This window comes from Triticum dicoccoides, chromosome 1B, assembly GCF_002162155.2.
Source record: "Triticum dicoccoides isolate Atlit2015 ecotype Zavitan chromosome 1B, WEW_v2.0, whole genome shotgun sequence".
Lineage (NCBI taxonomy): Eukaryota > Viridiplantae > Streptophyta > Magnoliopsida > Poales > Poaceae > Triticum > Triticum dicoccoides.
The window spans coordinates 622521334-622531527 of record NC_041381.1 but is presented as its reverse complement, the minus strand read 5'-3'; positions in this window follow the sequence as shown (position 1 = coordinate 622531527).

Below are 10194 nucleotides of genomic sequence, written 5' to 3'. Positions count from 1 at the left end.
GAGGAGCGGCTCCTTCGGGACATGGGCGCCAGCTTCTGGAAGCTTCAGACGCTCCATCGTGTCTGCCTGGACAAGGCAAAGTCTAGGGAAGCGGTGGCGGGCAAGGCGGAGGCAGACCTCGGGGAGCGCATCGCCAAGGCGCAGGCTTGGTTCCGCCAGGCCCACGAGGAGCTGAAGGCCGCCCAAGGCCAGCGGTCGAAGCATGAGCTGCAGCTTCTCTTGAAGCAGGCCATTACGAGACAAGACACATTTAACGCACCACTTAGGTGTCCCCCTTACTTTACTGGCGCCCTACCCTGCTTCGACACGCGCCCAGGCCAGCGAGGCGGTCAGTGCCACGTAGGCTGGCAAGCTGCTGAGGTGGCGCTGTGGTAGGGCCTTCACGAAGACTTGCATGCCACCACATAGGCATGTGCTGAGTTGGCTTGGAAGCCTCATGTCGACACGCAGGTGCCTGCCTAGCTGGTGGGCTGGCAGCTACATGGGAGCGGCAGTGGAAACTTGGCGGGCGTGGCCCTGGCTGTGGCCCTGCAGATGTCCTTGGCAAGGGCCTTGCCGGGGCCCCGGCAAGGGTCTAGCCGTGGTGTCTTTGTCGTCCCGGGAAGGACCTTGCGGGAGGTCTTCCAGATTTCCTCGGCAGGGATTCTGCCGAGGCTTCGTTGTATTCTAAATCTCATCTGGCTCTGTTTGATTCTTGTCTTCACAAAGATCTGCATGCCATCATAGGGGCGCCTCCCGAGCCTTGGTCCCAACATGGTGTTGGAAAACCTGGGGCTCAAGGGTGGCGCACCCTGCTGGCGTCGGACAGGTTGCCCTGGCAAGGTCCTTGCCATGGCTGCGGAGGCCGCCCCGGCAAGGGTTCTGCTGGGGACGCCTGCCCTGTCCTCTGGCTCTTTGTCTTCATGTCTTGGCATTGGTTTGACTATCTTGCGGCCTTGACTCCTCCCTCTGCCCTGCTAAGTGTGGTCGTGGGCGCGGCTCCGACTGTCCATGCACAAATAAGGGGTACAAAGGAGTGCCCCTACTTTAGTACACCGACAGGGTGGTTGGGTTTGGGCGGCCGGAGGAAGAAGAAGACAAGAGATAGAAGATACACGACAGATGTTGGATGTCAATCCAACAGCTGGTAGGTAGAATCGTTTGTTGACTAGCTAGTAAGTCGACACCACCTTGGATAGGCTATTTCCTCGTGGGTCCCAAATGTCAGAATCCAAATCTGTCACGGTCATGCACCCTTTCCTATGAAAATATATTGCCCATTTGATGTGCTAGTTCGAAATAGGTTTGTGGGTGCTGGTGGGGGCTAATCACTTGGCTTCTGTAATGCACAGTGAGCTCAAGCAGCCGACGAGAGTGATGTTATTTCCCTTGGTTGGGATTTATTACAATATTTCACTCTAAATTAAACGAATGGCAAGCCATTTGCCTTGTTCCAAAGAAAATATGATAGTCACAGCCGAGTTGAAAAGGGCAAGAATATCTAACTCCATCTTACAAACTATACAAAAGCATGCGGGTTAATTGTTCATCAGGTTTACACAAAACCCAGGTTGAAAAGGGCAACAACATCTAACTCCAGCACTGTTTTCGGCAGTCACAGTCAAATTGATCGGTCTAGTCCATAGAATGAACATCCTGGGTCGTAAAATTTACTGGATTATGACCACAATATGATGTAAATAGAAGCCCGGCATGTTCAGAAGCTCTTTTGCCACCTGAAACTCCTTTTTTTGCTCTTCGACATACCATCCGTCAAAACCATGCTGCTAATAAACTTAAGCCTGATGGACAATAGTAACCTCACATTCAGCAGGAAGAATGTGACAAATCTAGTGTTTGCACGGTTGGCTACATATCGTTCTAGCGTTATTGTCTTCAATCGAATCTCATGAGAAGTGAGAAAATCCCGGCGCTTACGAATCCACCGATTGGTTATAACTTTCTTACCCCGTCTTGTTGACTAAATAGACATGAAGATTGAAAACAATTAAGGTCTAAAAAAAGAGTGTCGAAAGGGCAACAGTTGAACGGTTAATTCTAGTACACTATATGCGGGCTTCCAATGTGCGTGAAATTATCACCTTTATATACAACTTCTCCAGACATGGAAAGCATTGCAACAAGCCAATAATCTTGTTCAGATCAAAACTATTCATTTGGATATATAAGATCTTGACGGAAACAAGCACCATTGATAGGCCATCCATGGAGAAACTCTTCATTGAGCATAGAACATAATATTAGTACAAAATGTGTACTCCAAGATGATATATAACTTATGCACAGATATTTAAAATGCAGCTTATGGTTACAAGTGTAGATGATAATATAAAGTACCTGAAGAACTATGGAGCCAAACACCATATTGAAATGAGCATAGAGATCATGTATTACACCCAAGGTCTCCAGTTTAGGCGCAGAGAGGACGGTTATTTGCAACGGTGAATAACATCAAGGATCAACCTTTTAAGTGAAGGGGCATCTTGGATGATGAGATGCCTTCCGTCAAAAGAAATTCCAATTCTTACAAGGTTAGGTGACTTTATTTGGAGACAACCGATTCTAACTGTGAAAACAAGCACCAAGCACTCCAGGGTAGGGCAACTGGAGTGGAAGATGCTGTGCAATGAGGCCTCCGATACACGAACTCGCAGAAGTGAAAGTTTATTGAGAAATGGGAGTCGAAGGTTTACTTCCAGATTATCTGGTAGGTAGCACAACGCAAAGGTGGCAGTGTGGAGAGAGGAGGAAAACTGTGAGATGGACGCCGGTGATGAGGGAACAAGTACATGGCGTTTCATATGTGGTAGGTGATTTCCAGGGGAATAATAAACTCAAGCAGCTATAGTTCTATGAATTCAGGGGATTTTAGCCTAGTGTCCATCGTGCAGGGCATGGTATGCTTGCTCAGGTTGCATGACGGGATGCAGAGGCTTTGAACGGAGCCCTAGTGGGAGGAGATGATGGCTCTGGGGATTTCAAAATCATTGAAGAGAGATAGATGATGAAATTCGAGATTGAGGGGCACGACACGCCATAGAGGGCGCCACCGAATTGAGAGGACTTGGGTGCGGCAGTAATCCTTGGTGAGGAGAAGCGAGATGATATGCCCAAGAACAGTGTCCGGGAGATCGCTGATGCGGTCCACCCGAGATTCTACGAGTTCCTGGGAACCGGTGGGGGCAGGGTCGCCGCTTCTCCCTGCGCTGCCGGGTGCGGGATCTACAACAAGCGTCACCGCTGGCAGGAGCCTCATCTTCTTGGTGCTGGGGTCAGCCAACTCCATTTTCCTCGAGGGCGTGGCGTCGCGCTCACGGATTTGAGCAGAGTAATGAATGACGAGCCTAGTTGTAGTGCGAGTGAAGAAGAAGGGGAGCTGGGATTTTTCTGTAGTACTGAGGAAGAAGGGGAGCTGGGCTTTTCTGTAGGAGTGAGGTGAGGAATTTGGGGGTACGAGTGGAGCGAGTTGACGTGAGGTGGGTGGGAGTGAGGAGGAAGAAGAGCACCCAGGTTTTTTTGGGGGGCGGTGTGCTGTGTGTGGGTAGCGCCTCTCATTAAGTAAATATATCGGCTTTTGAATTGATTTTACTATTTACTAGGGTGGATGGGCTATTTTGTCTTGGGCCCAGAGAAACAATTACTACTAGTACAGTGGAGACACTTTACAGCTACCCAGAAAAACAATTATTACTAGTATAGTGGATACACTACCTCTTTTGACTCTTCCTAGGTGATCGAAACGTCTCCCTCTACGGAATGTCGTTATACTTTTATTCACCGACATGCGTGCCATGCAGCACGCGGGCCCAAATGCCATCCAGCAAATTAGAAGGTGGTATGTAGGAGGAGAGTCACCCCGGTCGTAGTGCGGCAGTAATGAGCCGTCGTATCACAAAACCCCACCTTCCCGTAGTCTAAGTTTGACGGACGAAGCAACCATCATTTCACTCTTTGCTGAATCCCCTTGTCCCTCACCGTCTTCAAGAAAAGCAACACTCGCATCTGCCACTGTTCTTCTCTCCCAACAAAGGGAAGGTAAGCGGATCCGTGATGTTGGTATATTTTCGTTCAGAGGAAAAAAAAGAATTTTTGTAAAGCAGTAACCGATCCTCACTCTTTTTTTGTTTCATTGTCATTGCGATTGTGTTTTCCTTTCAATGGTCTTCTAGTATTCGTTATTTCCATGATGGACCAAGGAGAACCAGACAAAGATCTGTTGATATTGGAGCAGACGCGGGAGGCTGATCCCCACGAGACAGAGAGCTCCAAGACGATGGAGGCAGCCATCAAGCCGACCCCAGATACGCTCACGACCACTACTGAGATGGTCAACACCCCGTTTGAGGTTACAACCCCCGTGGCACTGCAGAGCAGTTTCCCCCCTTCGAGGATGTGCCCCCCCCCCGCGCTGAGCTGCCCAAGGTGATTTTGTTCTTTGCCGATCTTGATTGTGGTTTTTCCTCTAAGTATGTGGTGATGAATAATGCAAAATTTTATTAGCTTCGATGCCATGCTATACATAGTGGTTTAAATAACTTGTGTTTCTTATACTGGAAAGTAATTCAGAATTTGTCTCTATTTCAGTTAGAGCCCTAATGTAGACAAGGATTGTGTGGTTGTGCATGTCACTCGCTATGAGGCGGATGACCTGAATATACGCACTGGGAAAACAGAGTTCTTAGGCTATTGGATCCTGGAAGCCATTTGCGCTTATACCAACGTCGAGTTGTATTCCAGCCTCACTGTTGTCAGGAGTGTTGTCCAGGGTGTACTGAAGCACAAGAAGTTCAAAGCTACTCCTTTGTTTGTGAGGCATACTGTTCTTGTCAAGCTTACACAGGAAGATGACATGGCATACCTCCACAAACAAGTTTATGAGTGGCAAGGCCACAAGGTTGTCTTCATGAAGGTTCACAGGATTGAGCTGCTGCCGGACGTCCTCGATGATGTTCATGGCAAGGTCCGTCTTGTGTCCAGCCCAAATTAGATCGAGGCATGAAATAGTTGCCCCAACTAGAGTTTAATAGTAGTTTGGATTGTGTCTAATTATCCGAGCCTTGCCTCTTATCGAGCCCTCTAGTTTTTTGGTCAGGCTTGGCTATCCCCGGCCCAAGGTATGGCCAGGTATACTCACAAGTAAGCAGCTTACTTGACTTTGCTGTTTAGAAAATGCATGCCCCGTCGTAGACTTTTGCATGTGTAGTCTGGGCTGGCTAGCTTTGCTCTTGATCGATTTACAAGACGACATCGCAGAAAAATCTCTCTCTACTAGTATTGCACAAGCATCGTTTCGTAGTTGGATATGGACTGTTAGTTAGTTGGCCAAAACAGATGATTAAGTTGCACATCCTAATGATAGGAGTATTTGAGACAGGGGTGTGCCTACATCCGTGCCGATAGAGGTCGTCGAGGTGCGACTACTAAATTCTTTTTGGCTGGGGTTAGTAGGCCGTCAGGGAGAACCCTGATCTTGGAGCCCTCGTCCATGCATTTTTCTTCTATCCCGACGAAATGGCATCGATGGAGAGTGGCCTCTCCGGCCTTTCGATTTTGGTCAACTGACACTGCTAACGTTGTGTATGTTATGTAAATTATAATCTCAGATTATGTGAGGAGCATAACAAAGAGTGGCACAATCTTGATTTCGGAGTTGCACATAGATTGCGATAGTTGCACACTCTCATCCTCATAGTCGCACATGCATGATCACGGAGTTGCACATTCTTGTTGGCATAGTCGTACACGCTCGTTGGCATAGTCGTACACGCACTATCATGGAGTTGCAGACTATCGTTGGCCCAGCCGCACACGTAGAACCATGAAGTTGCACAATCTGGTCTGCTTAGTCGCATATGAATTGTCATAGCTTGTAATGTAGTCTAGTTGTATACATATTGATGTTTAGTTGGCTTGTAATGTAGTCTAGTTGCACACACATTGATGTTTAGTTGACAGACAGACTAGTTGCACACATATATGCTCAGTTGGCTTGTAATTTACTCTAGTTGCGCACATATTGATATTTAGTTGGCAGGACACTAGTTGCACACACATATGTGCAATTGATATAACAATGTAGTCTAGTTGCACACACATCGATATTTAGTTGGCAGGACTAGTTACACACATATATGCCCAGTTGGCACGGCAATGTAGTCTAGTTGCACGCACATTGATGTTTAGTTGGCAGGACTATTGGCACACACATATGCTCAGTTGATGCGGCAATCTAGTCTAGTTGCACACACATTGATGTTTAGTTGGCATGAGTATTTGGCACACACATATGCTCAGTTGGCGTGGTAATGTAGTCTAATTACAAACAGATTGATGTTTAGTTGGCAGGACTATTGTCACACACATATGCTCAGTTGGCGCGGTAATATAGTCTAGTTGCACACATGTTGATGTTAATTGGTCGGAAGACTAGTTCATCGAAACATCTCCATGCGAGATCTACTTTTGAAGAGCACGTCGCGAGGGTTTCAATAGTGAAAACGGATCTGAATTTCGACGTGCGGTTTAGAAGATATTTATTTTATAATTTTCAGAACCAAAAATTAATGCACAAGAGACGAACATGAGGAACATTAATGCAGTGGCATGCATGCATTCATCACGTGGGAAGAGACCACATAAAACTAGACGTGCTGTCTTTTTAGTATTCGGTAAGGACTAGGTATTGACTTTCCTGGGACCAGGGGATTGGCCGGCCGCTAGCAAACACTAGCGAGTGCCTGGCCGCCTGCTAGACATGTCCATTAGTTAGTCCTCCCGATCCTCAATTTTGCACAACATCCCGATGGAAGTCTGCATGGTCGTTCATGCCCCTGCATCTCCGTCCGGCGCCTCTGCTGAACCACAAAATTCCCCCGGCCACCATGACTCCTCCCCAAAATGCTCGGTAGAGATGCACTTGATGGACCAAGCAGATTCCATGGTTGAGTTTTCTCACCATACTACGGATGAAGAGGTACTTGACTTAATCATTAATTCTTCTCTAGATTCAATATAGTTCAATATATCCTGAGGTAAAAGAAGAGTTGATTGTTGATTTTGCTCTTGATTCAAAGAACAATAACATGCAAGGAGACAACATGGTTGAGTTTGTTCCAGATACAATTAATCAGGAGGCAGAACAGCGTCCTGATGAAGAACGGAGCAGCGATGTCTCAATAACCAATGTCGATGAAGACTCTATTGAATACCTGTGTAGGCAAGTTGTCAAAGACTCCGAGGAAGAAGACAAGCAAGATGAAGTATACCAAAAGGTCAGGAAGGAATTTAATGAAACACATGCTAGTGATGCTGCTTTTAGGAGGGAAGCAAGAGCCAGGAATGCATATAGGCATAAGACTAATCTGAACAAAATACGTAGAGACTTTTTGCGAATTTATATTCCTGACTACTACAAGATCGTGGAAAAATAAATATTGTTTGCTAGAGAACAATATTATTGTTAGTTTTTCAGTTTGGCTCATCGGCGGCAGAATTCAAGATTAGTGCCTTTTATTTGTAACATTTGTTCTTGTCATTCATATGTCAGGCTATGAACAAGCAACTGAGTTTTAAATATTTTCCTATCCATAAATGGATCTTCTTATCCCCTGACATTGTATTATACAGTACGAACATATGAATGGGCTTAGAAATAGGCACTGTATTTTCGCGATGTGATGGACATGTGCTGCACCGATGAATGTGATCTATAGCAGTACCTTCAGAGCATCAGGCACTTTGGACGCCAAAGCATCACCATGTTAGCTTAAACCTGATTGTAGTCAAACAATTCCTATTGCAATATGAAGTGATTGTGGCAGATCGGCTGCAACTTACTACAAGTTAAGTGCAGGTGTGCCCTGCGTGTACATGTTGGCGAAGCTAATTTCAGTCTTTTGCGTCACGACCATCTCAAGAAAATTAATCAACATCGAAGTTCTGGGACATGCACTTGTTCATCCCGTAACCTGGTATGGAAGAAATGGATTTAACACCTATTTTCACAATCAATTGATAAAGGGGACCACTTGGCTAACATGATGTATCTAGTGTAGTACTCTAGTGACCTTGAGATTATCAAGATTCAGACCTAAGTTTACGCACCATGTTTCACTTCTCAAATGACTACACACTATTTGTATGTAACAGAAGATTATATCTAGTAATTACCAGTTGGTTCGGTAAAATAGGGACATCATCTATATGGAAAATGACCTCCTTAAAGACATTGTGCCTGCAATCTCAATAATCATTGCATGTTCGAAGAAACCCTGACTTGAAGTTGTTCCACAACTTCATCTGCCCAACTCAACGACCACCTCTTGACTGGAAGTTAATCCTTCCCCGTCATGCCTTTTCTCTTTACATTTCACACATTAGTGTTGGTTAGTCGCTTGCTCTCCCCTTCACTGCTATGAAACTAAACCAAAATGAAGAAAATTCAGTGTGAGTGTATATAATTGAGTGTAAGTTCAGATTTCGTGTAAGTTCAGCATACTAGCTCGGTTGCTTGCAGTGCTGAGAAACTTATAAAAATAGGAGTTGTACCATTCATTGCTTGGCATAGTCGATGTAAGAGAAAAGAAAAGAGAAAAAGGAATCCATTGTGTCAGAATTGTGTGCTTCTCAATCTAAAACTCAACCAGTCAGTTTTTCCCCTGTTTCGTGTGTGTCAAAGTACACTGAAACCACCACGCCTGCGTTCTTTATTTTCAACCTATGAAAAGAATTTGTGCTTGATTCAATTGGTTTCAGAAAGTATAGCTACAACTGCAAGTACAGGGAGGTAGAGTCCACCGTGCCTTTCGAAAGTTGAAATCCTCAGGATTTTTTTAAGATCTAATCATCAGGTTTTGCAGCACAAACATAGGAAATAATTATTTTTGGTTTTCGAGTAAAGAGAGCAGGACGGCTGAATTTTTTTGGGGCAAACTGCTGGCAATTTCGACTAGATAACCCTCCGTAACAGGGAATAACTATTTAATCTATTAGGATCTCATCTCCCTGCGCCTCTTTCTCCTCGGCTCCCCTCCCCTGCCCTGCTCAATTCGACACTCCATAGTCCATAGATCGCATGTCCTCCCTTGTGTTCTACGCCTCTCCACGATGCAGGTCGCACCTCGCCAGTCGCCTCGACTCCGCCGCGTACGCGATGCAACCTGCACGTCGTCGGTAGCCTTGACCCGGTATGCCCACGCTACCGCCACCACATCGCCGGTCGTCTGGACCCCGTAACGCCCGGGCTGCCGCCTCCACATCGCTGGTTAGCCTCGACCCCGGTGCGCCCGCACTGCCGCCTGCACATCACCGGTCACCAACGCAATTCCGCTGCAGCTTGGTTCGTATTCCTCCTTGCTCTGTTTTTTCGTATTCCTGCTTGCTCTGTTTTTTCGTATTCCTCCTTGCTCTGTTTTTTCTCTTGTGGAACCTTGATGCACTGTTGCTGATCCTGATTACAAAATATGTAGATAGAATTCGTTTGCTTATTACGATTTTGTCGGAGTAATGGGCCACGGGTAGGCTAACCCGAGCCCCAGAACCTTTCGAAACATCGGGGCAGACTGCGCCCCTCAAGACCCCACGATGAAGAGCCGCCTCCTGGGAGTCGGCACCAACTGTCCCTCACGGCCGAGTCCCAGCGACGACTTCGAGTTAAGCCGACTCTTGGCTGACGGCTTCGAGTTAAGCCGACTCTTGGCTGACGGCTTCGAGTTAAGCCGACTCTCGTGTGGTGACTTCAAGATAAGACGACTATGGGAGTCGGCCCGTGACTCCAACCATCTCTTGCCTTCGCCACGATGGACGGGGCGGGGTACGGTCACGGCTTGGCCGTCCCTACCCTGCCAACGAGGGGCTGGCATGGCTACAGTGTGCCGTACGCTGGAGATCTCCATCGTGGCGCAACACTGTTGCCATGCCTGCCCTGACCTCAGCCTCAGTGGGCGGCGCACTATGCCCACAACGGCCTACCTGTACGGCCCGGGGACGGCGGGACCCGCCCGCCAGCGAGAGAACAGAAGACGGCGAGAGCGCCTCAAAGATGGACCCGTGGGAGTCGGCCGGCCCCTCCCACGGGCCCCGCACGCCATTAACCAGACAAGACGGGGAATGGCGACAGTGATCGTCCGCCAGACGGCGACACTGTTGCCACGACCCCATGACCAAGCCAGCGTCATCAGAAACACTGCTACAGTA